General features: G+C 37.5%; 1 protein-coding gene across 2 annotated transcripts in view; it reads left to right on the top strand.

The window, feature by feature from the left end:
• The window catches only part of PLCL1 (phospholipase C like 1 (inactive)), a 333,051-nt gene that overhangs the window by 100,276 nt on the left and 207,030 nt on the right, over positions 1 to 25,745 (top strand). The gene's annotated exons all lie outside the window — the stretch shown is intronic.

Raw genomic sequence — 25,745 nt, 5'->3', positions numbered from 1 at the left:
GCAAAAATAGGCATGCGCTTAGGAGAGAAAATGATGATTCAGTTTTGGATTGAGAATTTGAGCAACCCAAGAGACATCCATTTGGAGACAAGAAAGAACACCTGAAATATTAGAGCTGACCAAAATTGCAATAGGAGTTTATTCTTTATTGCTAAATATATTAAAGACTCTCTGACAGATACTTATCAACTTTTGCTTAAATATTTCGAGCAATGGAGACTGAATGACCAATTCTTTCTTTGAACAGCTAAAGTAATTCAGAAGTCCTTCCTTATACTGATGCCAAAACTGCCTTGCTCCCAACCTCTATCTAGTAATCCTGTCTCTGCTTCTGGAGCTATTTGTAACAAGTCCACTTTCTCTTCCATACCTCAGAAGAAATTTATTCTTAAATGTTCTTTTCCTTGGGCTCAAGGTTACCAGTTCCTCATTTAACTGCTCGAAATAGCCATACTTTCTAGCATATCTTCTTACCAAGCCAGCTAAAACATGAATGTTAATTAAATACCTTAAACTTGATTAGTAAAGGGAACAAGCATTTCTTGATCAGTCTTCATCTACTGACATTAAATATCATAATTCTTTTAAAAAAAACCTCTATGTTTGCAGTGTAGAAGAGGTGATACTCTTTTCTGAAACATGTGTTTTTCTTTCTTTCTATACCCCATTACATTTAGACAAACAATTAGGTTTAAAGAGAAAATTTATGTAAAATGTGCTACACTTTGTTGAATGAAAGATCACTTATAACTATCTTAACAATTTATCTCAGTGTGGAAAAATACTTGACCTCTTTGTTTCAAGAGTGAAGATGGTGGTCATTTAAAGGTCTGTAAAGTTATAGGAAAGTGTAGTCATTTAAAAAAAGGCCAAACATGAGATTTTTGCTATTCCTCTCATGGCAGATTTAATCTTCGAGGATTAATGTGGCATTCAGTTTCCCACTGCTTCTATTCCAGAAGGTATGCACACATTTGGATAAGTGATCTCCCTTTTCTTCCCTTGGAAGCTGTTTTGAGCTTGGAATTTGCTGTTTAGATCATGATTCATACGTCAGAGAAGAATTAGAGAGTCTCCTTTAGGTACTTGGCAGAGCCGGGACATGTTTCCATATATAGCTGAAAAAAACCTTTGTCACCCATTCTGGCTTGAAAGAATGTTATTAAAAGCTCATTCCTGAGTTCTTTTTTGCCAAGGAACAGCAGTGGGCAGTGAAAATTTTGTGCCTGGAAGCGCTGAGGTTTGCTCCAATATAGAGGCCTGGCTCTGTGTTCTGAGAACCTTCCCTAGGTGTCCCCGGTCACTCTGCTCAAAGCACTTACATGTACATCTGTGGGTGGCAGTTGTTGATTCCTTCCTGGCCCACTTCCTACTCATGGCCCTGGGGAAGCCCCATGAGCAGGCTTTACAGAGATGAATCAAGGCAGTGCCTCATCTCCTGAGTCATGGCCAGAGGCTCCTCACTTACTCTCTGAGGATGGGATCTGTTTACCTCAGAGTTGCCTCTCTGAGAGGATATTTGGAATTTTGGATGGTGGCCTGGAATTTTGGAGAGTGGAGTTCTCTAGGGAAAAGTTATGCTGGTAGCAGTCAGCTTATAAAGTTTATACTGTCTGCCCTTTGATAAGGGTCATATGATGTAGTAAATATTCTTTGGGAAAATGGAAAATCAAGTAGATCTTCAATTCCGTCTTTGCACATACTGAGACCTCCAGGCATTGGTATGGGGAAATGAGAAGGGAGCTCTTTTTTTACCCTTCCTTCCATCTCCACCTCCTGTAGTTCTAGTAGTTTTCAAGCTCATATTCAAGTCAAAGAGAAACAGACCTGTGTTTGAATCCGGGTCCTTACCCAAAGTATAGAGTGTTGGTCAGGTCTTCATTTGTAAAAGGGGCGTTAACAATGCCTATTGCACAGGGCTTTAGGTGAGGATTAAATTGGGTTAGTGGATTAATGTATAGAAAGTGATTAGTAAATCTTCTCAGGAAAGCAAGTTTTTAGTCAAAAGGACATGAACTTTGGAACCATTCACATTCGGGTTCTATTCTGTTCTGTTCTTCCCTAGCTGCATGATCTTTAGCTGAAGACACCTAAGCATTTACATTCTGTAATCCTCACCTTCATTCTATGTACAGCTGTATCATACTCAGAGGACTGTTTCAAGATTCAAGTGGACCACCTTGTCCATCTTACATGGACAGTAGTTAGAGGGCTCTCAACAAATGTCAGCTTCACTTGTCATTCCCCTTGTCCAAAGGCCTTTCCCAAGCCCTCCCTCTATCCCACCCCTATTCTTTGTCTTGCCCTTTGGTTTTTTTTTTTTTTAATAATCTTACCTCATAACTTACTTTATTCTGTTTCTCACTACATGTCTCTCTCTTCTCTACTTGATGGCAATTACTTGGAAACACTCTTCATTTCTTTGTTTCAATAGATCTCAGATATTGAACCTTATTTTTCTTTTCAGCCACCTGGAAAAATCCCCTTAAATTATCTTAAACTTGAATTCCAGCTTAATTCAGAGTTAATTTCTAAATCTTTTTTGCCAACTCAAATATCCTACAGTAAATCACTAGAGAAGTAAATAGCTTTGTGTTCAATGTAATATGTATTACACTTGGTATTTACTTCTAAGTCCAGTAACTTAGTACCTTTATGTCTTTATTGTTGGTCTGCAAAACTGTAAGAGAGGCTAGAATAAAAACTACCCAGAAATAAAAGCTTTACATTTTGATGTAAAATTAATGGACATGGTGTTCATTTAAAACAAACTAAATTTGTACACACTGTAAAATAAATCATAATCCAGAATGTTGATATCTTAGGTACAATGCATCTTATTTGAAAGCCCCAAGAACACATATTTGTGATATTGATTCAGTGATCTTATTAATAATAATTTAGCAATTTGGAAAAGAGAAGTTTTTTTTTTTTTTTTCAACGTTTATTTATTTTTGGGACAGAGAGAGACAGAGCATGAACGGGGGAGGGGCAGAGAGAGAGGGAGACACAGAATCGGAAACAGGCTCCAGGCTCTGAGCCATCAGCCCAGAGCCTGACGCGGGGCTCGAACTCACGGACCGTGAGATCGTGACCTGGCTGAAGTCGGACGCTTAACCGACTGCGCCACCCAGGCGCCCCCGGAAAAGAGAAGTTTTTGAGAGAATATCCAAAAATCAAATTTTTGACAATAGTGGGAAAAAAATCAGGTTTTCTTAGAGGTGATAAAAGTTTAAATACAATTTAGAACTGTATGACAGTATATTTTATTTGCCTTTTGAAGATCATCCAGTGTTTGCAGGCATCATGAGTATTAGGTAGGCAAAATTTGGGAATTTCTGTTATTCTTAACCATGCCCCTCTTCCTCCTCTTCTTTCTCTAGCATCCTACTTAATTTGCATGGAATGCAGAATATCCCGAATCTGGTATCTGAGTACTTTTGGAATATAATGTTGATTGGGACAACAGGTCAAGAGTAGTTTTCAGTAAAACATTGGACATTTGCTCAATGACCTGTAACATAGCCTGTGCCTTTGTCCCAGCCTCTAGTATCTGCTGCCCCTGAGTTCCTGCCAGAACACACAGAGAAGCATTCCAGACCCCCCTAGAATGCATTCCTTACATGCATAGCAATCTCTGGAAAGTTATGCTTTTGAAGAAAATGGAGAGAGGTGTTACGACTTCATAAATCCTAACAGTTCCAGGGCTATTTCCCAATACCAGACCCTGTAGGGGCCTCATTAAAAATAAATTTGAGTGGCACCATTGGGGACTGCTGCAGGGAATATTGAAGCTATATTCATTTCCTTGCTATCACATGGAGTGTGATATTGAAGAAGAGGGTACTGTCTGAACAATCAACTTGGTTTTCTGATTAGCCAAGGGATATTACAACCTTTCTCTTTTTTCCTGGACCTCTTGATTTTGGTTTGGGAAAGGTCCTTTGACTTCAACAATGTAGGCTCAAACACATTGAGGTGAAACGATGGGAGCAAAGCTGAAACTGTGCATTTTAGGATAAAATATAGGAAGTGAACAGCTTTCCCTGTGGTGTGACTTCATGGATCTGCCCCACTCTTTCCTTCTGATGGCAAAGTTCGCTTATGGTTACTAGGCAAAAAATGCCTTGTGAAGACTGGGGAGGTTTTCATGTATGTTTAATCATACTTGGTTCTTCAAGTATTACTTTGCCAAGTTATAATCCCACACCCTAATGAGGTTGCTAATTATGTTCTCCATCAGTGATATTTAGCTGTAGAAAAGACTGCTTCATAGTTAAAGCTTTCTTAGGATAAAGTGCAAATGAAATATAAGAAGCAGCAAACAGCAACCAGTTTGCAGGGGTGTTGCAAAGTGACCTAAGCCAGTGTGTTATGTAGGACTATTAGGTTTATTTATGTGTTTATGTATTCATGTATTTATTTATTTAGAGTGAGGTGTAAGCACAGAGCCTGACTTGGGGCTTGATCCCACAAACTGTGAGATCATGACCTGAGTGAAACCAAGAGTCGGACGCTTACCCAAATGAGCCACCCAGACGCCCAGGTCCTTTTTGATAGATAGCAACTCCGGTAGTTAGGGACGGGCAAAGGGTAGCTTCTCCACTACACTACCTAACCAGGTTACAATGCAAGTAAGACTTGACCAAATTCCATCACACACACAGACGACTTTTAGGTAAACATTTATTAGACAACTCGTTCAACTTGTTGATGAAGTTGCAAGAAATCAGGGAAGAAATGCTTTGTCCACACATTTACTCAAGGCAAAAAGACAATGTTTTAGGGGGAGGATTCAGTTAACTCCTCTCCAGAATCCTCCAAACCTATGGCTGAACACAGTATTGTTCAGGGATCAGTCTTCAGTGCCATCTTGGAGGGTGGAGGTGAAGAGTCTTCTAGGTTCCTATGCCCTTTTCATGCAAGGATGGAGAGTGTCTCTAGTATTTTCATGCCCATTCGTATATCTTGAATATCACAAATTTTGCCAGTGACATTCCATTCTTCACACCCCTTACACTAAATAATAAGACATTGTTTTTACTTATGAAAATTCATTTCTAACATTCATTATGCTAATTAGTAAAGCCTCTGCTTACAACCAGATGTAAAGAGATTGGAAGTATTTGTGGTAGCCACTGATGGTGTGGCCTTTCTGATTAAATGTTAGCTAACCTTCCCAGGAGTGTGAGTCCCTGTTTAAGGGTAACTGAAACACTTTAGCTTCAAGTCATTCACACATTCATAATGTTAAAGCATTTGAGAGCAAATTATGAACCTTGTGAAATGGGGTATAAGGAAAAAGAGAAAAGCGAATAAAATATCTGATTTATATTTTTGTGCAAATGCATATGTCCTATTTGCTTTTGTATTATATTTTTATGTTGACATATGTTCCCAGCACATGAAAGAACTATTGTGAAACAGATTTATCAAATGAGAACTCTGTGTGTCTCAGGCTGACTTCTTAAGTCAATTAATTAAAAATACTGAGTACTTACTCGGTGCAGGGGATAGAGATGAAAGGGGCTGTTCTTGCCCTCTGCCCACTTCTACAGTACAGATAGGGTCATGATGTAATGCAATGGCTGTACAGTTCCAGGAGGCACCACTTGTTATAAGTGAACCACAGGCCCTGGTGTAGTACCCAGCGTGTTGGAGGGGCAGCACAGTGGCTGAGCACAGCTTGTTGTTTCCTCCTAAAATCTCCTGGAACATGATGCGTCTTGTTGGAGGTAAGAGTTGGAGAAAGGAGCATTTGTTGAAAACATTGTCAGGACATGGAACTCTTCCCAAGGAGCCAAAATACCATTTAGAGTTCCAGAGATCCTGAATTCTTGTTTTGGCCGCACTCCTTAGCTTGCAGTTCAAGTAAGAACAATCCCATATTTTTAATGAGATTGAAGTAATTAATAAACTGGGAGCTGAGAGGAGTTTATTCTCCAACTAACCTGCTAACTTTTTTTTTTAATGTTTGGAAATGATAATGATTCACATGATTAAAGCTGATCTTAAGGATCATCCAGTGAAGAAAAGTCATGGCAGCTTCAACAATGCAGTATAGAGCAGCAGGATTTGCATGTACACAATCCCATTTTACAGAAAGCCAGGAAGTCTGAACCTTACTTCCTGACCATAAATATGGAGAATGAGTTCAGGGGGGATTTTAAGTGTCAAGGATGAAATAAAAAAGAGAAATAGTCAGAAGACACTCTTTTCAAGAACTCTGTGGATGCAAGGAAGTTTTTGCCCAAACTTAAAATATTACTTTCTAGAAGGAGATTAAAAAGGAAAAAAAGCCCTGGTGATGGGAGGGTATGAAGTGTCCAATTAAGTGGTGCTAAAATTCTAAGCAGAGGAAGGTAGAGAATCTTTCTTCTTCATAGCATGTGCGTCTTTCACAGAAGTGGCTGACTAATCCTCAGTGAGGATTTGAGACAGCCTAATACTGATTTCCAGCCCAGCAGCATTCACTTCCATGAGGTGCTGATACCCTCTTGGGTCTGACAAGGGACGCAATTTCCCCTTCAAGTCAAAGCTCCAACTCACATGGCTAGAGGGGTTTGATGGTGAGGAGGCTGGGAGATATTGATGGGTCATTCTTTTGCCAGTGATGCTTCCTGAGGTATCTTAGTTTCTATAATTTCTAGAATTAGTATAAGATTTTTCAGAGGACAATGGAGAAATGGCTAAGTTAGTATCAAACAGTATAGCAGCTTTAGTTGCTATAGCTGAGGAACCTTGTAGGCATAGGTCTGTGCTGCTTGTGTTCATATAATTGCTGTGACTTGGAAATGTTGAAACCTTCCTTTGTGCTAAGCATGACATCTTTGAGGCACTGACTGTACCTCTCTGCATCTGACTCAGTAAGCAATACATTTCTAGCATTAAGATACATTCTTTTGACTATTCATTAATTGTTTGTGGAGATGAGTGGTTGTTTCGTTCCTGTTTCATAGGTAGTGATGATTTTAAAAATAGTTTTCAAAAATAACTGGTCTGGTGTCTGAAATGAAATATTTTAAGATCTGGGAACAAATAGAAATTGTTTCTAACTTTTTATCTTTTAGTTTCTACGTAGTGTGAATTTTCCATAACAATTAAGATCACAGACTTTAGACTCAACCTTCCTGATTCAAATAGTGGCTCAAATTGCTTACTAACTATGAATTGGGGTAAATTTCTTAACGTTCCTTAAGTCTCAGTTTCCTAATTTATGGGACAGGGATACTGATAGTATCTACCTTTTAGGATTGTTGTGAAGAATAAATGAAATAATCCATGTGTTGTACTTAAAGTATCTGGCATATAGCTAGCACTCAAAACATATTAACATCATCATTGTCATAACACATCATCATCATTATTATCATCACCAGCTGAAGCAGCTTAGAGGACAGGAAGAATAATTGTTAACCGTGTAGGAGTGAAGGCCAATTCAAACTGCATATTAGATACTGCCCCAAACTAGGGTGAAGAGAAAATCAAGGGTGGACTCTGATACTCAGTGCCCAGGAAAATAATGTATACTAAAAAGCTATTGCTGAACAGATACTTCACTAAAGAAGATATACAGATGACAAATTAGCATATGAGAATATGCTTGAAATCATTTGTCGTAAGGGAATTACAAGTTAAAGCAACAATATGATGCCACTACACATCTTTTAGAATGGCAAAAATCCAAAAAAAACTGACAATACTAATTGCTGGCAAGGATGTGGAACAGCAGTAACTCTCATTCATTGTCGGTGGGAGACAGTCTGGCAGTGTCCTACAAAGCTAAAAATGGTCTTATGCAATCCAGCAATTAAACTCCTGGGCATTTACCAAACTGATTTGAAAACTTATGTCTACATAAAATCCTACATGTGAATGTTTATGGTAACATTCATTATGTTTATGGTAGTTTTAATAATAGTCACCAAAAACTGGAGTCAACCAACATGTCCTCCAACTGGTGAATGGATAAAAAAACTGTGGTATATGTGTACAATGAAATATTGTTCAATGATAAAAAGTAAGCCATCAAGCCACAAAAAGACATGGATTAGTCCTTAATGCATATTGGTAGGTAAAAGGCTACATACAGTATGATTCCTATTATACAACATTCTGGAAAAGGTAAAATTATATTGACAGTAAAACTATCAATGGTTTCTAGGAGGGAGGGGCTCAGGATTGAATAGGTGAAGCACAGGGGATTTTTCAGGCTGGTGAAACTATTTTGTACGATGCTGTAATTGTGGACACACGATACTGTGCATTTGTAAAAACCTATAGAAATTTATAGCACGAAGAATAAACCTCAATTTGTGAAAAAAATCATTTAAGAGGTCAGGGGACCTCAGGATTGAATGCAGAATGTGACAAAACAATCTAACTGTATTACAAATGTGTAAAACAACTTCACCAAAGGGAGTGATGAAAAAGGGTGCTGACCGAAATAACTTTGGAAATGAGTGTTTAAAGCTAGAATAATTCAAATAATTAGGAGGCTAATGGATGAAGGTTGGAGACCTCAGTATGAACTCATGTTTAGCTTAGTGTAGATAAAGAGGATACATCTAGTAATATTTATAGATATGTATATATTCATGTGGGTTAATTTATGCACTTGTATCTCCTTACTCTGACAGCTGAGAGTACCTAGAAACAATGACATGTGGTAGGAACAAGCACACCTAGTGCCAGATCTTGGTTTCTTTTTTTTTTTTAAGTTTTTTTTCAGTGTTTTTATTTATTTTTGAGATAGAGAGAGCAGAGCATGAGCAGGGGAGGGGCAGAGAGAGGGGGAGACACAGAATCTGAAGCAGCTCCAGGCTCTGAGCTGTCAGCACAGAGCCCAACGCGGGGCTCGAACTCACGGAGTGTGAGATCATGACCTGAGCTGAAGTCAGACTCTTAACTGACTGAGCCACCCAGGCATCCCCAGATCTTGGTTTCTAATACCACTCTCCAATAAAAGGAACCAGGGCTCCTTAGAGAGATGGGTGGTTCTAGGACTGGGCAGGAGGTATACAAGTGGGGCCTGTAAGCATCCTGTGGTGCCAGAAAGTAAGGAAGTGCCCAAAACAAAACAGAACAAAACAAAACAAAACACAATGACAACAACAAAAGCAAGTGGCAAAAAAATCCCAAAGCATCAACAAAAAAACAAACCCACAATGATGGATTATATCAAAGGGACACAGGAGCCAACTGAAAGACTCCCAGTTGCCAAGCTAGAACTGTTTGAGCAGCAAAAGAAAATAAAGTAGTATTGAGTTATAATCCATAATATCAATATCTATGAGTCCATACTGATATTAAGAGAACAGTATGGAAAGGAGGGTAAAAGTGACTTTATAATGAAGTGACCTAGAGAATATTAACCAAGTGATCAAGGTCAACATCAGCAGTGAAAGTTCACTTGATAGTATGTATTTTTTATATGCTGTGATAAAAATGGTACTTTGCCTCTGTAATCTTCCTTCTCAAAACCTGTAACTCCAGTGTGATCATGAGAGAAATATCAGTCAAATCCCAATCAAAGGAGATTTACAAAATGCTTGACTAGTTTTCCTCAAAACTATCAATGCCATCAAAAGCAAGGATGTCTGAGAAAGTATCACAGCCAAGAGGAGCCAAAGGAGACTTGATATTAAGTGTAATGTAGTATTCTAGATGGGGTCCTGGAACAGAAAAGAGACATTAGGTGAAAACAAAGGAATTGAATAAAGTATGGACTTCAGTTAATAATAATGTATCTGTAATTAGTCATTAACTGTAAAAAAAAATGTACCATTCTAATGTAAGATGTTAATAGATGAAATTGAATGTGGGGTATATAGGAATTCTGTACTATCTTCATAATTTTCTATAAAACAGTTTTGGAAATTAAAGTTTATTATAAAAATAATTGGTTTAGTTAAAAGAATTTTTAAAAAGGTAAAATCATGACTCTCATGCAGATATAAAAGTTAGAGTGTTGAAGATTTTGTTTAACTCATTATGAGGAAGCCAGGATGATGCTATAACCATTTAAAGAAGAATCTAAATATCAGACACGTTTATAAAGAATATTGAAATGAATGTGCAAATGGAGGCAAAACTAGCCTTTTTTTACCATGAGAGAGATAAGTCAGATTTTTTTTAATTAAAAAATTTTTTTTTTATTTTTGAGAGAGAGAGAGAGAGAGAAAAAGAGACAGAGCATCAGTAAGGGAGGAACAGAGAGAGAGAGAGACACAGAATCCGAAGCAGGCTCCAAGCTCTGAGCTGTCAGCACTGAGCCTAACGTGGGGCTTGAAACCACAAACCATGAAATCATGACCTGAGCCAAACTTGGATGCTTAACTAACTGAGCCATCCAGGCACCCTGGGAGATAAGTCAGTTTAACCTCTACTGGACAAGACAGAATTTACAAGTCTATAGACAAGAATTGTTTTCCATTGCAGTTATCTGCAGTTTACAGAGTTGTTAAGTAACACCCATAAAATCAGAATCAGATAACCCAGGGGGTATTTTCTAGACAATGCACAGTTGTTTTCCCTCTGGTGCATTTTCCCCACATACCATTTGTCATAACAGTATTTCTTTTTTTTTTTTTTTTAATTTTTTAATGTTTATTTATTTTTGAGACAGAGAGAGACAGAGCATGAATGGGGGAGGGGCAGAGAGAGAGGGAGACACAGAATCGGAAGCAGGCTCCAGGCTCTGAGCCATCAGCCCAGAGCCTGACGCGGGGCTTGAACCCACCAACGGTGAGATCGCGACCTGAGCTGAAGTCAGACGCTCAACCGATTGGGCCACCCAGGCACCCCAACAGTATTTCCACATAACTCAAAAATATTGAGGTCATTCTTGGGGGTTCCACCTTCTCTCCAATTCTAATGTTATTCCCTTTGTCTTTGAAACCTTTATTCATTAACTTCCTTTACAATTGTCATTAGTTCTGTTCCAAAATATTTTGGCTCTCAGCCTTTTTGGCACATGGTAAGATTGCAATTCCCCTCTCCTTTGAAGTTTGGCATAGCCATATGACTTGTGATGACCAATGAAATGAAAGAGGAAATGACTTATGTTCTTTCCTGGAGGAAGTATTAAGAGCTGATGTGAGATTTGTCAGATTTCCTTTTCCTGCTTTCATTAGTGAGGAAATATGTGTCTATTTTCTGTATACCTCCTGTATGCCTAATTCTCTGAGAGACTATGAAGAGCAGAGCTTCCCTGATGACCTGTATTAGACTTGCAGCATAAATGAGAAATAAACTTTTATTATGTTAAGTCACTAAAAGAAAAATGGTAAGTTCTTAAGTTAAATTGCTTAGGTTTGAATCTTGGCCACATCATTTACTAGTTTAATGATTGTAGGGAAGCCCTTTAACCTCTCTATGTTTTAATTTCCTCATGTGTAAAATGAGGATAATAATGTCTATGACGTAAGAGCATTGTGATGACTAATTAAGATAATATATGCCATCTCTTGACACAAAGTTAATAACAATTGGGTTCTTGTTTATCCTTTGACCTTTTTGGTTCTGTAACTCAAAATTTGTTATTGGTCTCTCAAATTGTACTTTTGAATGTAATATATTAAGTATCTTGTGTATCATCTTTCCTGCTAGTGCTTTTTATGTTGAGTGGTTTGTGAAACATGAGGAAACTGGATAGCACACTCCAGAATGAAGTGCTACATCAGCGACAGGCTGAGGACAGACCACCTGAGGAATACTGTGACTTCTTTCTCGGAATTGGAATTATTACTATTTTTCTAGTTCCTGAAACAGTATCCTTACCGTTTTTAAAATTATTATTTACCAAATGGCTGCTTCACTTTCTTGTAACATTTCTGCTAAGTAATTAAAATTAATGAAATGATTATAAGGTAGAGAAAATATAAAATAAAATATGATAAAATATCTAAGGTTGCTCACATAGGTTATGCATATTCAAATTATTATTGTGGACAATGTATAGTATCAAAAGATACACTTGCTCTGGTCTTGTGTCCTCTGGGAGAATATATATATCTAAGAGTGAAATGAGTTGACATATTTTCTATAAATTTCTTGCAGCCATTTTCCAAAATTGGAAGAATATCCAGCATTATTTGCAAGCCAATTTAATGTTCATTGCCAACCAAAGCATGTAAACCCTTTGTATTTTGATTTATGAGCAGTTTAATTTCCCAGCTTAATGAAAAAGGATATAGAAATGAAATTGAAGGTGTATTTACTCCTTTAGTATCTAGTGGTTATATTTCTTCAGAAAAGTTGGTTTATATTGAATAATAGCAAGCATTTTACTTAGTCCATTTGGGCTGCTCTAAGAGACTACCATAAACTAGGTGCTTACAAACAACAGTAATTTTCTTCTCACACTTCTGGAAGCTAGGAAGTCCAAGATCAAGGTGTCAACAGATTTGGCATATGGTGAAAGGTAACTTTCATAGAAGTTCATAGAAGACTGATTCATAGAAGACTGTTTTCTTGCTATAACCTCACAGGACAAAGGGGCAAGGGAGCTCTTTGGGGCCTCTTTCATAAGGGTAGTAGTCCCATTCGTGAGGATTCTGCCCTCATTACTTAATTGCCTTCCAAAGGCACCTCCTACAAATACTATCACATTGGGTATTAGGTTTCAATGTATGAATTTCAGGGAACACTCAGATTATGGTAGGCAACTATTATTTGTTGAGTGTTAAAATGGAGTGGAACTCATGAAATACAAAAATAAGAGGTACTTTTATCAATCAGGGACCTTTTCAAAGTTTGGGGGGTGAAAAGCTTTTGGATGTGGTAAGAATGTATGCCTTGATTATCAGTATTGACATGCAGAAAATGTACACATATTTAATCTTTACAAATGTAAGCTTCTAATAAAGGCAATTAATTAAACAGGTAAAAGTTGAAGATGAAAATATAAGTAAAATTTTAATGAATAAACAAGTATTCCTTTAGCTTATGCTCAGAGAAACATACCTATACTTCCCAACCAAGATCTCTCCACTTTTGTCACTTAATTTTTATGCGTGCTCTACTCTTGTTCCTACTTGTGTACTTTTGATTGATGAAATGCACTTCTTTGAGCTTAAGGTCTAATAGAAATTGTGTATCTTTTCCAAAATATTGGCTGACTTCTCTGGCCCACACTGATATTTCTCAGAATTTCTACAAATATTATACTTTGTATTTTATAATCTAACAATTATGCAGTCTTGCATTATTATCTCTATATTTTATGTGTCTGTATTTTTTCCCCTTTGCATTTGGGCTGTGTTATTTAAGGAGCACAGCTTCTATCCAGAATTCTGGACACTGATGGAGATATCAAGTATAGGATGATGGATAAATTCTTAAATGCTGGGAAATTGAAAGCAGTTGTGTTACAATGCACAAAGATGTTTTCAGCTGGAATCTTCATTGATATTGACAGTGAATGAAGTTATGATATATTCATCTTTAGATTTATTTTTGATTGTGGTATATTCTAACAACAACAACAATAAGAGTAGCAGCTAAAATTTATGTAGTGCTTACCTGGCCATGCAATATGTGAAGTATGTTACATATATCACTCTGTTTAGTCCTTACAACAACCCCATGAGCAATACTATTATTGTCAACACTTCACAGACAAGGAAACTGAAGCACGGAGGGCTTATGATCTTTAATGAAGGTCCCACAGGGCTGGGACTGATTCCAGAGCCACACTGTCAAGCACTGTGCTGACCTGCCAATCACCATGGGGCAGGTGGGAACTCAGTTAAACATGCTTTTCATTTTGTGGGTCATAAGTACAAAAATGTTCATATTCTGAGGACTTAAGTGGTTGAATGAAAATTTTGAGTACTTACAAATTAAACATTTAGGATTTCCATAATAAATGGAGATGATCTAGAATTGAACATAGAATAAAGTGAAAGGAATATCCATTTCTAGCTCTGGTTTTCCTACCAATTTGTTGAATAAATTAGGGCAGTAGGCCATCCTGAGATGAGCATTAAATAGCTATTTTTAAGATGGAAAAGTGGCTTATCAATAAAAAGATTAAGAATCCCTCTTGACTTTTCCTGATAGACTTTTGTGAATAGTGATGTAATTCTTAATAATATTAATAATTTATAAAAAATGAATTTATGAATATACTGGCTAAGAAATTATGAACACATGCAGTTTCCCACACTGAAAACACTTAGGCATTTAGAAAAAAAATCTGCAAATATTTGAGTGATAAAGTAGGAAATATGAAATACAGTTTTCAGTGTTGTGAAGGATTTGTTTATATGCTAAGAAAGTATGTTGGGGGAAGTTTTAAAAATCAGTTGGCTAAAAACATCAGTTAACTTGAATTTTGGGTGGGATAGCTAAATTCTAGCCAGTGGATTGCTTAATCAGTCATCAGTGTTCAGCTTCTGGGAAGAAACTTCTTCCCAACTGAATACAGTAGGCTCTTGGCTTTCCCAGATTTAAAATTTTTGGTTTCCAGTATTTGGGAATGGACCTTAAGCTCAGCAATGCAGTGATTTACAATTCTGTCCAATTTTAAATATGACATTGAGAATGCAAGGCTAGTGTGTTGGAGACACTCACAGCCAAGGACAGTCTGTAACCACATCTTCTAAGTGTGTATTTTATGGAGGAAATCATATGCTCTTTTGGTAACTACAAAAGCCTGAGGATGTCCATCACTAATGTTAATGGTCTACTAGTTCTACTTCAGTAACAATTTTTTCCATTCACTCACTCACTCTCTCACTCACCCACTCACTGAGACTGCCTCTGTGCCCGCAAAACCTCCAGCTAAACCTTTCCCACACCTTTGCCATTAGTCTCTTCTCATTTTGATTTCTCTTCTAACCAATGGCCTGATTTTTCTGCTCAGTCTCGAATGCTCTTAAATATATTTAAAGTTGTTTCTTTCATAACACATCCATTTTCTTTCTTTCTGTATTCCAAACACTTTCTGAATCAAAGTCAATATTATTTTGAAGGTCATCTTTCATTGTATTCAAACTATGTTGTCTGCCTATTATGACTTTTGGTTTGTCTTTGCTTTCTCTCTCATCTTCATGAATCTTGTTTTCTCCTTCATCTTTATGGATCCTTATTTGCCACTTTGTAACATAAGTGAGCTTCCTGTTCATAGTATGTCAGCAAATAACTTATCAAATTTCTGTGGACATTTTGTGATTTATTTTAACCTCTAAAGAGCACATGGAATAAACAATATGAGGACAGCAGTGCCACAGAGCCCCCAAACAACCCCTGTGGGAGAGGTCAGAGTTGCCTTCAGATCCTGCGATGAAAACTCAGGAGTAAGTGGTGACATCTGAACAGAGAACATCAGACCATGTCAAGCATAGGCTGAACCCACTTCTGAATATTACAGTCATTTTGCCTTTCCTAAACACAGTCACATTTCTGTTTTCTGATCCTAGTTTCTTTTTTTTAGGATCTTTCCATGTTAACATTCTTCATCTTTTTGTGTAATGTTTCTCAAATGACAAGCATTCACAGTCATGTATTTTGTTTTAAGCTTTCAAACTCAAATCGTAATTAACTTGATACCTTAAAAATTTGTCTAACCTAAATATATTCATTTGAAGCTTCCCTTTCTGATCATTACCATAAATAAGAAACACACTATCAATTGCTGTAAGCATAAATGAGATTAAAGGAAAACAGTCTTTTGGGGTATCTGGGTAGCTCAGTCAGTTAAGCCTCTGGCTTAATTTCAGCTCAGGTCACGATCTTGTGACTTGTGAGTTTGAGCCCTGCATCGGCGTCTGCGCCGAGAAAGAGGAGCCTGCTTGGGATTCTCTCTCTTTCTCTTTATCTCCCCCTCCACTACTCACACACTTGTGCTTGCTCTCAGAATAAATAAATAAACGTTAAAAAAAATAAAACATTCTTTTTGTATATTCTAGTATTGGCCTGTGTACTTGCTAAACCTGAGCTTATTCTCTTTTTATTTGGGAAAGGGAGAGCAGGAAGTGTCTGGTTATCAGTTGCTGTGAAACAATTCACCTCAAATTTAGTGGCTTAAAGTAACATTTTCTTACTACCTCTCATGGTTTTGTGGGTTGACTTGGGTCATCTGTTCTCACTTTGTGGTCTCTCATGAGATTTCGGTCAGCAGCTGGGAGAAGTCATCTAAAGGTTTGTTTGGGTGGGATGCCATGATGGCTCTTGTTCAGCTGGGCAATAGATGTTGCCTATTTGCTGAGACTTTTTCTGGGACTGTTTACTGTAGTGTTTACCCATTGCTTCTTCATGTGGTATGTCCTTCTCACACATGACAGCCGGGTTCCAACAGTAAGTGTTCAAAGAGGTCTAGGTAGACACTATGGGAGCTTCTTATGACCTAACCTCTGAAGTCCCATAACACCTTAGTTACTTTCTATTGGTTAAGAAGTCACTAAGGCCAGGCCAGATTCAAGGAGGAGAATGGCAAATCATTTTTAATCTATCACAGCTTGTAGTAGAGTGGTGTTAAAAACTGGCACCAAACTTAGATGTTCTCTATGATGTAATCAGTATTGAAAGTAAATTGAAAGGGGAATGAATTTCTCCCTATGTAATTTAATGTTATGAAATTCTGACTCCATTCATCACCTAAACTCATCTTGCTGCTGCCAATAGCAGTGAACCCCTCCCCAGTATTCACCTTCTAGTGTGTGTCTCGTGCCTTTGAGATTTCAAGTATTAGTTTGTTGGTATGTCCTCACATTCTCATTCTGAGGGTAACCTTCTGCCTTTTGTTAATGGTAGTAATACAATGTAGAAAGATAGAAAGCCAAAAGGAGCATTGTAATGAACAATATTAGACTTTTTGAGGCAAACATCCAGATATATGTAAGTCAACGTAGAGAACGTCTTTACAAAAATTCTGGAGAAATAGCTACACTGGTTTGTAGATTTAGAAACTTCTTTGGCTCATTAGGAAGGACTATTTGAGAGGAGGGATTCTCAGTAGGCATCTTTCTTCATGGGTCAGATTTCTGGTTCAAATGTGTGTGGGTGAAATATCAATATTTTTCCCCAGGGGATAGGTGGTGTGGTTCTGTTTCTAAGATGAAATAATTTGAGCACCAACATCTGTGTGTATTTTGGAAAAATTTAATGTTATGCAGTTTGTTGGGAATAATAACCTAAATACTTATAATCAGCATTAGTGAGGTTATGGAAAACTATTTTAAAAACTGATAAACAAATAAGGTGTAGTTTTTTTCTTTTTTAGGAAAAGCATATAAAATAACCAATTTTTTTTTGAGAAATGCACAAAGCTTAAATTTGGAACCAAAGGTCATTCATACCACTTGATGGTATGAAGTTTTTTTGACTTGGTGTATTGCTCTATATCTGCATCTAGTTATTCTGTGCATGTATTTCAACCAAAGATATACAGTTTCAGAAACTTCCTTTCATACAAGTGTAAGGTTTTCCTTCAGCATTGCTCAGTAAACATGCTGAATGATAAATTAGTTCATTTTGAACAAGCAATTTTTTCTAATTTATATTATCAGTCAGCACAAATGGCTTAACTGTCAAGATCAACTCTCCTTGGCTCTGTGCTCAATGGCATTAAACAAGCAAATGTTTATTTGGTATTAAGTCCTAACTGTAAAGAGCTGTTCAGACTTTCAGGCAGTTTCTGATACAAAAATTCTCTCTTGACTCCATTAGATTTTTAAAAAGGCAAGATAGATACAGTCAGTTCTTGAGATATGTTTTAGATAAATATTTGAGGTGCTCTGATTGGACTCCATGCTAACATTATTGTTGCTGGGACAGTTTTTAGCTCTGAAGTTTTCTGAAATGGGTTATTTTTTTAAAGTTGTTAAGCAATGAAAGGGAACTCTCTCTCTGTCTCATAAATTACAGTAGATCCCACAGTTTGAAAAGGATTTATGAGAACAATATGATGAAGTGTTAATGAAGGAAATGTATCCTTGAACTTTCTTTTGTGTTTGTGTGTGTATGTAATCACTGATGAGTCACTCTCTCTACTTTTGCTTAATTTCAAGATTAAATTCATTCATAAACATGATATTTATAGAACTGTTAATAACAGATGTTGCAACAGTAAATGAAAGAAAGGATCCACAATTAGGTACGCATCTGGGTACAACAATGCAAAAATAATACAACTAGAAAGATATCTGAAGAAAATATACCAGCATGTCAATAATCTTAATATGCTTAATATGTTTAGATGATATTTTTTCCCTTTAGTGATGTTTTTTTCTTTATAGCTCTTTGTAATTTTAACTTTTCTAGAATGAGAACATTTTAGCATGGACAAGTGTCAAATAACTAAATGAGATACTGTAATTGCTGATGTTTATTCCTCATCTTGATTGTTAGTTTTAAAATTATGTTCATGAATAAACAAATAAAGAAAAAGTTTCTAGATCATTCATGTTCTGGCTTCATTTGTGCCATAGTGACATTTTTTATACACACTTCCCCCTTTTTAGTTTATACATTTACGTCAGTGGTCTTATAAACATTCCCGGGGAAACAGCTCCACCCTCCAGGTGATGAAGCAGTATGTTCCCCTCCTGGTGTGTGCAAACGCTTCCCTCTTTCACTCTTCCTTCTGTGGCCAAGAAGGTTTTCATTTTTCATTTGGAAATGATGCAGCTCTGTTGTTAGCAGACCAGCAGAAGCAGGCTGGCCCATTTCTGTGACTCACAGAGGCTCATTGGGATCCTCAGCAAAAATTCCTTCCCTTGCTCTTGTCGGCTTTCAGGAGCTTCAGAGTTTAGGTAGAAGGGATGTGAGTGATTGAAGGATATTTTACAGGAATAATTGAAAGCTGAGCATTATATATATATTTTTTTTAATTAAAATTTTTTTTTTAAGTTTATTTATTTTGAGAGAGACAGAGACAGCATGAGTGGAGGAGAGGCAGAGAGAGAATCCCATGCAGGCTCTATGCTGCCAGGCAGAGCCCGACGTGGGGCTCGAACTCACAAAACTGTGAGAGCATGACCTGAGCCAAAATCAATAGTCAGATGCTTAACCGACTAAGCCACTCAGTTGCCCCTTATATACTTTAATTCTGGAGTAGAGGATGGGAAAGCTATGCATTTGGATTCCGTGCAGATGCAAATTCTCATGAGTAACCATGGAAAAGGTAAAAACAATGCAAAATAAATGATACAGAAGACTTTTTCCTTGTGCTTCTTCCATCTTTATTACTCATTCTTTGACTTGTATCATCTCTCATCCTTTCTCTATCATGTAAGGCTAGAGAATAATGGAAAAAAGAGAAAACAATATACTTCATACAATCCATTTATTGAATTAAACCTATTGCCTAAACTTGTTCCATTGCTATTTTTGTCCTGTCCCGTTGAGTTAGAGAGAAGAGGAAGTCATTCCCAGGGGCTGAATGTGCATGGAAGAGTATGCAGTAATTTGTGCAAATTTATGCAAATGACTATTAATCATAGAACTTCTGGAGTAGAGAAAAATTCATTACTACTACTTAAGGTAAAAGCAGTAAAAATAATTGAAAGTAGTTCAAAATGGAATATGTGCTACTTAGGTTATTTTAAGCAGATTATGCCTTTAGAAGAGAAGATAGTGGCTTTCTAGCATATAAAACTTACCACACATCCCAACCTCCCCATAATCCCCATTTTAGAGAATTCTCTTAAAAAAATTTTTTTTTGAACATTTATTCATTTCTGAGAGACAGAGCTTGAGTGGGGGAGGGGCAGAGAACGAGGGAGACAGAATCTGAAGCAGGCTCCAGGTTCTGAGCTGTCAGCACAGAGCCCCATGCAGGGCTCAAATTCACAGACCACAAGATCATGACCCGAGCCGAAGTCTAAGGCTCAACCGACTGAGCCACCCAGGTGCCCCTCCACCTCCCATTTTAAAGAGATGCCTTTAAAAATATCAGTCAAGGAGAATCTTCAATTACTACATTGCTTCAAGAAACCATACAATTTTGGTTGTTAGAAACACTACCCCATTTATCAGTTGATGGACATTTAGGCTCTTTCCATAATTTAGCTATTGTTGAAAGTGCTGCTATAAACATTGGGGTACAAGTGCCCCTATGCATCAGCACTCCTGTATCCCTTGGGTAAATTCCTAGCAGTGCTATTGCTGGGTCATGGGGTAGATCTACTTTTAATTTTTTGAGGAACCTCCACACTGTTTTCCAGAGTGGCTGCACCAGTTTGCTTTCCCACCAACAGTGCAAGAGGGTTCCCATTTCTTCACATCCTCGCCAGCATCTATAGTCTCCTGATTTGTTCATTTTAGGCACTCTGACTGGCGTGAGGTATCACTGGCGTGAGATATCTCAGTGTGATTTTGATTTGTATTTCCCTGATGAGGAGTGACGTTGAGCATCTTTTCATGTGCCTGTTGGCCATCTGGATGTCTTCTTTAGAGAAGTGTCTATTCATGTTTTCTGCTCATTTCTTCACTGGATTATCTGTTTTTTGGGTGTGTTTTTTTTCGGGTGGGAGTTTGGTGAGTTCTTTATAGATTCTGGATACTAGCCCTTTGTCCGATATGTCATTTGCAGATATCTTTTCCCATTCTGTCGGTTGCCTTTTAGTTTTGTTGATTGTTTCCTTTGCCGTGCAGAAGCTTTTTATCTTCATGAGGTCCCAATAGTTCATTTTTGCTTTTAATTCCCTTGCCTTTGGAGATGTGTCAACTGATGAATGGATAAAGAAATTGTGGTTTATATATACAATGGAATACTACTTAGCAATGAGAAAGAATGAAATATGGCCTTTTGTAGCAATGTGGATGGAACTGGAGAGTGTTATGCTAAGTGAAATAAGTCATACAGAGGAAGACAGATACCATATGTTTTCACTCTTATGTGGATCCTGAGAAACTTAACAGAAGACCATGGGGGAGAGGAAGGGAAAAAAAAAGTTAGAGGGAGGGAGCCAAAGCATAAGAGACTCTTAAAAACTGAGAATAATCTGAGGGTTGATGGGGGTGGGAAGGAGGGGAAAGTGGGTGATGGGCATTGAGGAGGGCACCTGTTGGGATGAGCACTGGGTGTTGTATGGAAACCAATTTGACAATAAATTTCATATTAAAATAAAATTAAAAAAAGAAGCACTACTCCAACAGATGTGTTCTTCACAAAATACAACACATGCAAATGATGTGACTGAACTAACCCTCAGGTGTTTTGCAGTTGAGTTGTTTAATGCCATATCTTGAGAAAAAAAAATGTTTGGATTCTTTTACATATGACTGTGTGAAAATTAAGGGGTTGAAAATAAAATGAAATAACTGAGCCTTTTATTTTTCTTCCTAATAGTTTATTGTGTAAAGAGACTTTATTTTCCTACCATACCTTATTATTCAATACCTTCCATTTCTTTGTACGCTTAGGAAAAGTGATGTATGTTCATAGATCTTAATTTATTGATTTGTATCAAACAGCTGCTTGTATCAGTGGTCAGGCCTGCTGAGCTACAAAGTACAAACATCAAAATTTCTAAACTCTAATCCAGTAGGTAGGTCGTCTGCCTCCATAATTTTTAGAGAACCATTTTGCCCTACCAGGACACATCTGCAATGTTTGGAGTTTTATTATTTACATTTGTATCTCACAGAAGTTCTTACATAAGGAGAAGTTCTTACAAAGTTCCTCAAGGTTTGTGAAAGTTTTTTTTATTATATCTGGAAAAGGTTTATTTGGTTTATTGTATCTTCTGTTATCTCCTTTTCAATAAAATGGTCTGCTGAATTATGTAGAAAGTTACTCTTTATAATATTCATGCTTTACTCTGTATCAAAGCTTTGAGAGAGCAGGGGCTATGGACATCAGGGTTATGGGGGACAGGTTGGCTGGAGATTGGCAGGGAAAGTAAGGGAGGGGTTTGGGCCAAGTCACAAGTCCCATTCTGTGCTTGCTCTCTAAAATTTCACATGGGTAAATTCTGGCTGGAATGAAAATAAGGGCCACCTTGACAGGTAAATGAAAGTGTGAGGTCTCAGAAGGAAAGATAGAGACTAGGCAGACAATGTCTGTTGCCAGCAGCCATGCCCAGGCTCTCTTGTCCCTAGAAAAGTGTTTAGACCAGGTCTGTGGAAGTCATTTTCATTATATACTTTCCTGTTACCTCACTCACTGCAGAGCAGCAGTTTGGAATAGTTGCTATAATTTATACTACTCAGAGGATATTTCATTGTTTGAAAGAGAAAAGAGGATAAAGAATTAACCTGGACTAGACTTACAGGGGGCTCAGCTGTTGCTGTGGGCAGCAACTTATAAGGCTGGTCCTTAATTACATTACTAATTTCTCCACCCACATTCTACCCATTCTTTTCTCTTTCATGGCAGAAGCTACCAGTACCTTCACACAAATGGTCCTGGTGGGGTTTCTGTCTTCCTGCTCAGAGATGACCTTATTGAGTATGATTTCAGGGGTATTTGAATGGTCCTTTTGCTCTCCTCCAACTGACCTACCTACCAATTAACCAACAAACCAACTCACTGACCGATCTTTTTACCATGGAACAGAGCCCTTTATTCACAGGTGTAAAACCACAGGTGTAGAAGTATAAATGACTATGGTAAAATTCTTTCTTGAATGTTTCTGCTACTACCAGGTTGGTTGAATAAGGCAGGGGAAACAGAGAAGTTAAAGGTGTTTAGGGAAGTTACTGAAACGAGAGGGCGATGGTCATTTTACATGTATATTCCCAATTTTGGTTAGGGCTAGACTATTAAATATCTCTCATGGATCAGAACTATGCTATTTTTAGAATGAATTCTTTTGAATGGTGAATGAGTAACACACATGTGACTAAAGACTCCAAAAAATTCCCAAATTCTTTGTTTTAGGTCTGGGAACCTCCCCATACTTTCTCTCCTTAGGCCATTGCTACTTATATTGATTGCAGGGCCCTTTCTCAGTTCCCCATTATATAGACTCACAGTCTGATGAGATGTGGCTATTTTCCATGCTCTGGTCCTAAGAAAGAGGGTTGTACTGAGAACTTAGGTATTTATTTTCTTTAGCTTGTGATGGTTTAGCAACTGCTATGCTGAGACACCTCTACCACACTGGATTCAGTTATTCTCCATTTCTAGATACTTTTACTTTCTTGATAACTCACTATTGTGTGTGTATGTGTGTGCAGAGAAGTGTTTTTAAAACAGTTTCATTCAAGAGCTATTCCTTAGTCCCCTACTATGGGTAAGACACTTTCCCAGGCATTACAGGGATTTGGAGTGAGGCATAGACTGGCTTTGAGTTAATATATTTACATTTTTTCTTTTTTGAGAGAGAGAGAGAGAGAGAGAATGAGCAAACAGGGGAGGGGCAGAGAAAGAGAGAGAATCCATGCTGACAGCGTGGAGCCCATTATGGGGCTCTCCCATGAACTGCAAGATCATGACCTGAGTGAAAACCAAGAGTTGGTTGCTTAAATGACTGAGCCACCCAGGCATCCCTTGAGTAAATATTAAAGTGGCATGAGGCAATGGGGTTAGGAATGGTGAAGAAATAGAAGATAGCATTTTAAAACATTTGCTGTGAGTGTTAAAAAGAAAGGAAGATCCCATCTGTTAGGGAAAGTATCCTGATTTGCTCAGGTCTGCTGGTTTTGTTTTGTTTTCTCTTTTTCCTTCTTTGGTGAAGCTTAGGATCAATGTATAAAAAGTGAAAAATTAATAAAGGAAATATTTTAAGGCACCTGCTCCTAGGAACAAAGCATGTATGAGTGGAACAGTTACTGGCTCTTTAAAGGACTTGCCCTTGACTTAGAAGATAACTTTTTAAAAAATTAAGTGAATGGGGTTGGCACCATTACTTAGCTGATTCTTAATTATTCAGGAACTCATTATCTAGTTGGAGAATTATCTAAGTTGCCCTATTTTTCTCCTCCTTTTATTTTTGCCTCTCATCTGGTCTTTATGTCCTTTTTACGTGTTAATCCCTCCATGGCTGATAGGAAGAAAAATAAAAAAGATCAATTGCAAATCTTTAGACAGATTGGTTAGGGAAAGGCTCTGATGTTTGGACAAAATGAGGATAATTGGTAAATTGTCTATTTGTACTGGTTCATCGTCATCAGGGTAATGACTGATGGAAACCAAAGAAGCTGGGCCTGCTGAACGACTTAAAATCAAGGTGTAGGAGGAAGGTTCTTGATGTTCATAGCTTTTCCTTATTTTAATTTTTTTTTTAACATTTATTCATTTTTGAGAGACAGAAAGAGACAGAGTGTGAGTGGGGGAGGGGCAGAGAGAGAGAGGGAGACACAGAATCCGAAGCAGGCTCCAGGCTCTAAGCTCTGAGCTGTCAGCGGGGCTTGAACCCATGGACTATGAGATCATGACCTGAGCCAAAGTCAGATGCTCAACCGACTGAGCTACGCAGCCACCCCGGTTTTTCCTTATTTTACACATTGTCCCAATATCCTGCATTATATAATGATTTTGTGAAGTCTTTATACTTTTTTTTTTTTTTTTAGTAAGTGCAGTATTTAAATTTCACAGCCTAAAATAAACTTCCTGGAAGAGTAAGCTGGGTTAAAATGGTTATAGCTGCAAGGATACATGCTGTGATATGCTTCCAGAAATCTGTAAGACAACTATGAAAGTATTTTTGCTCTAATGCATCTTAGCCAATTAGAGTTTACGGCAGCTGTCATTCAATATTAGTGGCCTATAGTTAAAAGATGAATACTTTAAAATGGATGCATTTATGGTCCCTTCTCTTGTCTCAGAATAAGTGATTTGGCTTGCCAACAAGTGGTTTTTGTTAGGGTCCCTTCTAGGATATAAATGGATGGGAAGTGGTCTTCCAAGGGATTTCTTTCTTCAGCTCTTTTAAAAGTAGTGTTAGCAAGGGATAATAAGATAAAATGCTTAATGGATCCCTAAACCCACTTTCACTGAGTTCAGGGACATTTATAAATGTACAGCTGGGGAGTGTTCTTTACAGCCAAGAAGATTACTGTTCATGCTTTTGACTTTGTGAAGGCAGCACATCCACCATACCTCAATGCCTTTCCCATAACCACAACAATCAAATCAGAAGTTTCTTTCTTATATTCAAAAGCGCTATTGAGATGATTGATACAATTTGAATGAGTACTTTCAGAGGAGAGAGGCAGAAGTCAAAATTCTGTCTTCTAGGGGCACCTGGGTGGCTCAGACGGTTATGCGTCCAACTCTTGACTTTGGCTCAGGTCAGGATTTCACGGCTAGTGTTCGAGCCCCACTTCAGGCTCTGCTTTGACAGTGGGCACTTGCTTGGGATTCTCTCTCTCTCCCTCTCTTTCCCTCCACCACTCATGTTTTCTCTATCTCAAATAAAAAAAATTAAAAACATTCTGACTTCGGGATAAAATTTTAGAAATCCCCTTTCTCTCCTTGTCTGAATTCCCTTACTAGCTCCTTTTATAGATTGTGATCACCTAGTACTCCATGATGTTCCCTGCCATATTGGCATCTAAATATTGCAGAGATTTTTTGGATAAAGATATTTTAGAAATAAACTTTAGACAGAATTTTGAAAACATGCATAAACTATACACATTAAAATGAAAGATTAAATGGAAATCAATCAAATGTTTGACATAAGGATTAAAGAATTTATTAAAGTCAATTAACCCCAGAAAGAAAAGGCTACAAAACAAAACCAATGGAAATATCAGAAGAATTATGATTTTTCCTTGTGGAGAAAAGATTGACCTGGTGCCTCATACTGTTCCCTAAATATTTAGGATGGTATTTGGATGGCTGTGCT

Source organism: Panthera onca, chromosome C1, assembly GCF_046562875.1.
Source record: "Panthera onca isolate mPanOnc1 chromosome C1, mPanOnc1 haplotype 2, whole genome shotgun sequence".
In the NCBI taxonomy this organism is placed as follows: Eukaryota; Metazoa; Chordata; class Mammalia; order Carnivora; family Felidae; genus Panthera; species Panthera onca.
This window is presented reverse-complemented; position numbering and strand designations above follow the sequence as displayed.